The sequence below is a fragment of the Alosa alosa genome, chromosome 9 (assembly GCF_017589495.1).
Source record: "Alosa alosa isolate M-15738 ecotype Scorff River chromosome 9, AALO_Geno_1.1, whole genome shotgun sequence".
Taxonomy (NCBI): Eukaryota; Metazoa; Chordata; class Actinopteri; order Clupeiformes; family Clupeidae; genus Alosa; species Alosa alosa.
The window spans coordinates 3,518,865-3,525,648 of record NC_063197.1 but is presented as its reverse complement, the minus strand read 5'-3'; the positions used below and the strand labels follow the sequence as shown (position 1 = coordinate 3,525,648).

The 6,784-nt window shown below is 44.4% G+C and overlaps 1 protein-coding gene across 8 annotated transcripts in view; it reads right to left on the bottom strand.

Moving 5' to 3' along the window:
* mast2 (microtubule associated serine/threonine kinase 2) overlaps positions 1 to 6,784 on the bottom strand; it is a 122,023-nt gene that overhangs the window by 51,293 nt on the left and 63,946 nt on the right. The gene's annotated exons all lie outside the window — the stretch shown is intronic.

Below are 6,784 nucleotides of genomic sequence, written 5' to 3'. Positions count from 1 at the left end.
AGGGGCTTCCTGTTTCGTGAGAGGGGCACACATTGCAAACAATGACAGATGACCTCACATATGCCTGTCAAATAAGTACAGATTTTCAGGGATAATATTCATGTTATAGACGTTGCTTAACCACACAAATCTAATCACAAATCTTTAATGCTCTGTAATTTCAAGGAATGACGAGAGCTGATCAGACATACCCTGCTCTGCTGCCTGTGACCATGCAGACAGGTTCACACTAAACAACGGTACGTGTGTAGCTTATGAGCTACATGTGTCAAGGCTAGTTGTACTGCAGTAATATAAGCCAAGTCACCTACCGAACTGCCATGAGAAGGCCAAGTTCATTGTATGTCATATTTAATGAATGATTAATTTCTGTTTAAAATGAAAATGTTTGATAAAATACTAATTTTCAATAAATATGCAGGCTACTTTTATCCATTTCATTCTTCACACAGCTTTCAATTCCATTCTTATGCATCAAGTGACCACTTGCATCTGGGAAACACTAGATGGCAGAAGAGTACCACTGAATTCCCTTGAAGAGAATGTCAACCTTGTTTGATTACATTTTTTACTTCCACACCATTTGACACCCAAACTAAAATGTCATGACTGAGATAACGGGTTTCACATACAGGGATCTCTTCAGTTCAACAAAAAACTGGGTAAGTTTATGCTTCAACAAACCATAAGTGAAAAAGCTACGGAGTCAAGGCTTCAGCTATATTAGCCCAGTGTTATAACTGAGAGGAAAACATGTCTCATTCATCAGATAAGGTCTTGGCAAGTGAGAGCAACTGGTATGGCTCAGTCCTCAGAGTTAATGAGAGCACTTGTAAAAAGCACACGGGTGACCAGTGTCTACAGTGTCCTGGTGCAAAGCCAACAGAGCCAGCACAGAGCACGACGCCACACAGACTGCTGCCCTCATCTCGGAGAAACTGCTAAATCAAACATAGACATGGGTGTGCAGTGCATGGGCCATTAGGCTAAATGGATGAGTATGTTTACTGAGTCATCATCTATTAGAGGAGGGGCTAGTTGGTCAGGGCCATTGGGAAAACACAAGTGTTTGTTTACAGATGCCCCATTAGAGCAGCACTCTCTGGTTTTGACCCCTCACCTTCCATCAAGTATTTTTACAGGTACATTTCTAGAATTGTAAACAAAATGACCCGTCAGCCAAGGTAGCCAAGAACATGAGTAACACGTAGGAGTTGGCAAGGTGACAAATACAGAAAAAAAAACACAAAATATTGTTATTATTTATAGTTCACCCACTCATACTGATGTCATTACAGCCATTACGCCACATGTGGGTAGAAGATGATGAGCACATGGTTTCAACCGCCAATGAGACCAAATTAAGAAAAGGAAGAGAGGTGGGAGAGCAAGACAGCCGAAGAGGAGTCTGCCATGTCGTCATCAACACAACTAACAGATGAATGCACAAAGGGACAGACCGAGACATATGGGCACCACGGGACAGAGTGGCATGGGGGTCGGGTGTGCGGGGACGAGACGGTCAGGGATGCAGAGCGCACTCTGCGTGCATGTCTGAGCAGCATCTGTCTCCTCACATCAGCAAACTGTGCCAAAGAGCCATGATCCCCGTACGACCCGTCTGCAGAATATTAACGCAGCAACTCTGAGAAAAGTGCACCGCACGCAAAAACCCATCCCACTGTTTAATTAGAGGCTCAGGCAACCTGCACCAATATGGCTTTTGGCTGTGTTTATGCAGACCCCTTTAATGTGTATATCAGATTCCTCTAACCAACAGAAATGTCATCTCGGCCTTTCTGATGATCAGCTAAAGGACAGGCTGTAAAAGGTGAGTGGATGAGACACAGCTTCAGAGCCCAATGGTCCTCAAGGTGCCCAGCAAGTCTTACAACACAGTCTCAGACTAATATGAGCCTGGTACTAGACAAACCACTGTTCACAAAACAAAACCATAACCTGTTAGATACGTCTGTATAAGTAAGATACATTATGGGAATACATACTGTATAAATAAAATAACTATATAAATACAGCCTATAACATCCTTCCTAGACAAAACCTAATCGCATTTACAGCACTTTGCTCCAAGGATAAATGGCCTCCATCGTCTCCACCTGCGTATCCTCTTCCATCTCCAGACCGCAGCCTCACGAGCGCAACTCAATTTGCTGCTCCTCCAGCCCCCTGTCTGATGCAGGCCAGATGCTTTACTGCAGCATGCAGTGACGAGGCAGCTGAAGGAGCTGAAGGGAAACAGTGAAACTCTATTACATCTGCAAATGCTCACCAAAGAGCATCCTATGGCTATGTCTGATGCCAGATGTTAATGGCCACTTGATGCCATGCCATTACTGGGAGTGCTGCTGAAGTGAGGTTTATGATGCATAAATGCAGGAAGATTGCATTGTGTCTTGAGTTGCTGTAGTGATGGATGATATTTCTTAGAGAACGAGAGATTCTAGTATAGCTAGTTTATCCTAGAAATAATGTCCAGGTTAGCTGAAGCTAAAAAGCTGATATTAGTGATCACACACACACACACACACACACACACACACACACACACACACACACACACACACACACACACACACCAGAGCCATGTAATTTGAAAGGATGGATATCAAGTTGGCCTGGCTGATCACATTAAAATGTGTGTTTGTGTGTGTGTGTGCGCCGACACACTAGAAAGCCCCCACCGCCCTCCCCAGCATCACTGCTATGGGCAATGAAATTAGTGGGAGTGACAGCTTGGACCAAGCTCTGCTGTGCACAAAGGCAATCTGCCCAATGGAAGCCATCAATATTTCTTAAGTCCATCGAGCGTGACAAGAGAGCCAGAGAGCAGGGAAATGTAATTAGAAGGATGGGCAGAGGAGAGCTGCGGCAGACTAAGCGCCCAGGAAACAGCAGGAGAGGAGACCGAAAGAGATGGTCATCCAGGGGAGACAGAAGAGGAGAGACAGAAAGGCCCACGCTGCATGTCAGGCACGGACCATGGAGATGGTAAATAGCTATACCGATACACTTAAAGTTGGGTTTTCAAACAGCAAAAATCACACTACTATGCTTTCAAATGTATGGGTCAGTGAGTTGATGGGTCAGGATTAGCAACGAGTTTTAAGTTTTCAACTTTTGAGTGTTAAAGTGCAACCACATCTTTTCGATCTCACACATTTTAATCAAAACAGATAAAAACAAATAAATGACCACAGATACTAGATGTGACATGCCTCTGGTCGGTGCACTATGCAGACAGAGTAAGGAGATGACCTAAGCTTACATGTTAAAAAAGATTGCTTCACCCAAGCCCAGTTGGGGAGGTGAGTGTGCCTCTGAGTGTTCTAGTGCGACATCACCCACTCAGGCGAGGGGTGAGTCAGCTGCTCAGGCGTATCACACCAGCCAAGCATGGACCAGGAGCAGGGTGCCCTCAGGCCATCAGTCAGAAACTATGTCTTGGCCCAGCTCCATCCTACATTGCTTTATGTCTAAGCCAATAAAACAACACCCTAGCCTTTGTCTACTCTTCTGTCTAATATGCATGGCTCAGACGAAGAGGTGAGGGCTAGAATCTTAACCCTGCCTGACAGCAAAAACATACACCCACACATGGCTATCCTGCCTTCACCCATCAAGTCTCCAGCAACTTCAACAAGAGATCAACTGGGGCTGGGCAGATAAATAGACAGAGTAGAAGAGAGACAAAGAGAGAGAGATGGAGAGAGAGAGAGAAAGAGAGGAGTCTCTGACCTGAGGCCATGAGAAGAGAGAAGAGGGGGCAGGAGGATATTGAGTGTCTGTGTGGCATCTCTCTGGATGACTTCCTGTGTGTCTAAGTGAGTGACACTGGGACTAGGCGCAGGGCTGCAGAAGCTGTGGAGTTAATCCCCTCTGTCTGTGGGTGGTGCGATGAGGAGAGCCTGTGCTTGCAAATACGGCCCAGCCAGCCAGACAGACAGACAGCCAGCCAGCCACCCAAGTCAGCCAGGCACACTGTCACAGACCTGTGGCTGCCAGATTTGTTTCCTGTTGTCACACTGAAGACCCTGCACTGACATCCCCACACAGACACACTCACAGCAATGTATTCTCTTCCAAAGAGACACATTGAAGCCACATTTTTTTAGAGCCACACAGACATTCATAAATCATATGGGCTGAGTGCTCTGAAGGCTTTAATGGTGTGTTCAAATACGAAGCGAAATCTACAGTGGCTTTATTTATTTCTTAACATGTACTGAATTGTTGGTATCTCATCTCTACTGTAAACATGGTAATAATGGCTTGTTTACACAACATACAAAACCCCCCCAAAAAAAAGAGGAAGAAATAATTGCCTGTTCATGACCACAACAGCACTCAATTGTACACAGCAGGCTATTAAGATAGGCTCAGCTGCTAGCATAGCCAATTCTAAAAGCAATGGAATCACATAAAGGACAAAAAGCCCCAGCCTTGCAGCTACATTAAGCTTTTTTTACCAATCATTTACATTTACCTCAGTCTTAATTATGTATGTTTGTGAAGTGGCAAACTTTATCCAGTAATTTTAAAATGTAAAAAACAATGTCCATCCCTCTTAGTAGCACTGCAGTTTGTGCAGATGGTTATGAGGCAATTGGGGCTCCATCACCAGAGTCTGTGGGTCGAATATTAAGCAGTCAGAAAAGGGAATTAAATGGATCCAGGATCATTCCAAACTAGGCAGTACTATAGGGCTAATCTTGCCGAATGAGTTGACCCATGCCAAAAGGGGGCGCACAGCTCATTAGCATTTGCATAAATTACTTAATTACTGAGCATCTACGAGATGTCTTTCTTTCCCTTCCATCTGAAATGGACAAGAATCTTCTGGAAAGGAGGAGTCAGTGCAGATGTTGGTGTCAACTCAGGACAGCACAGATTCTTGCATGCTGCAATCTCTTAAGAGAAGGCCGCTGCAATACCTGCCTACAATTCACTAGTTTCACGCACAGTTCACTAGTTTTAACCTACAGTATGACCATGCCGACACCTTTCAGCTAGTTCTAACCTACAGTACTGTACGACCATGCAGAACACCTTTCAGCTAGTTAAGAAGATCCCATTCCAATCCAAGTTCAATAGGCACATTCAGTGCTTTGCTTCTCCAGGACAATTTCACACATACAAAAAAACAAAACAAAACAAAACATTGTCAGTAACTAATGAACTAGACTCTCAAATCAGCACAGAGGGCATGATGGGGCAAAATTAGACAACTTTCCAGAGAAATACTGAAGACGCTCCGGGACATCGTATCAGGTCTTATAATAAATCACGTTAACTTCTTGAAGTGCACTTAGCGGTTGACTTAGGGTGATGGCTGCAACCCAAATGCTTATACCTGTGTGGGATGGACAATTGGCGTCCATATCCATTAAACAAAGGCAAAAATGTGCAACTTTTTCCCAGCGTCTAAATGTCTTCTGTGTGGGTTACCAGAGCAATTACTGTAAGCCTCATGCCTCATTTTTGTCCAGCTTAAGTTGCTGACAGCCCATTAAAACTGAAGCTTGGGTACGCCGATGCGATGGAAGAGACCAGCCACAAACAAGTGAGGCAGATTTGAGACATAACCTTCCTACAATTCAATTGAATATGGAAAACTCCCACGGTTTCATCCTGCCTTCACCAACAATGTCTTTCGAATGTCAGATGCAATGAAATGAGCGGAGCCGATGCAACCTTGTGATTTATATATGGGTGAGTCAATGCACTCACACAGCTGGAGGCTGAATGTGTACAATGAACAAGAAAGAAAAGCAAGAGGAAGGCAAGTGAGAGCAAAACCATTTCCTGATGGAGGTGAAGTAATGAGGTACAGTAAGGTAAGGAGTGTGGGTGGAAAGAGAAGCTAAGGATGAGGGAGAATGACGACACATCCTTCAAAACGGATGTAGGGAACTATCTTAAAATCAAAATAGGACTTGGTCTGGTCTTACAGCTGAATCACTCAAAACATACAGTCTGCTCTCTCTCACACACACACACAGACTTACACACACACACACACACACACACACACACACACACACACACACACACAAGACCCAGACATCAAAATAAATCCCCCCCACACCCCCACCCCCTAAGATTACAGAATAACTTGCTAATTACCTATCTCTATTTCTCTATTGTGTCTCATATCTCTCCCAGAGCCAGGGAGGGTGCCTGCGTCATCCAATCCTCCCTCCCTTAGCGAAAGAAGGCTCTAATCTGGCCTGATCAGGCAGCCTATTCATGCCACTAACACACACCAGTCCCAAAGACAGTGAAGGGGGGGGGGGCACTAATCCTAATTAGAATTTGCACATTCAAATTAAATCTACATGCTTCACTGCCATCTTTGTGGAGATAATAGAGAAAAAAACATGAGTACTAAAGACTGGCGTGTGGTTTATTTTTTGTCTTTTAATATCAAACAATTAACACTAACAGAAAAAAAATGATGCTGGTGCCTGTTTCAACCCGCTCAAACAGACACAGTGGAATTAATCAAGTCTGGTGTGTGGGTGGGGGGTGCATTTGGCAGCTCCTCATCCAACAGTAGACTACTCTAACATGGTGTTGTCTTTACCTTTGTTTGAACTTCATAATTTTAAGCTCACTACTTCAGATTTCTTCAGAGGATTGCTGTGAATAAGCAGACGGGGATGTAGCGCTGCCAGCTCTGTCTGGTTAGAGTATGTTACTGACAGAGCTGTGTGTACACAGACCTGTCTGATTCTCACCCAGATGGATGACGGCAATCATCTCT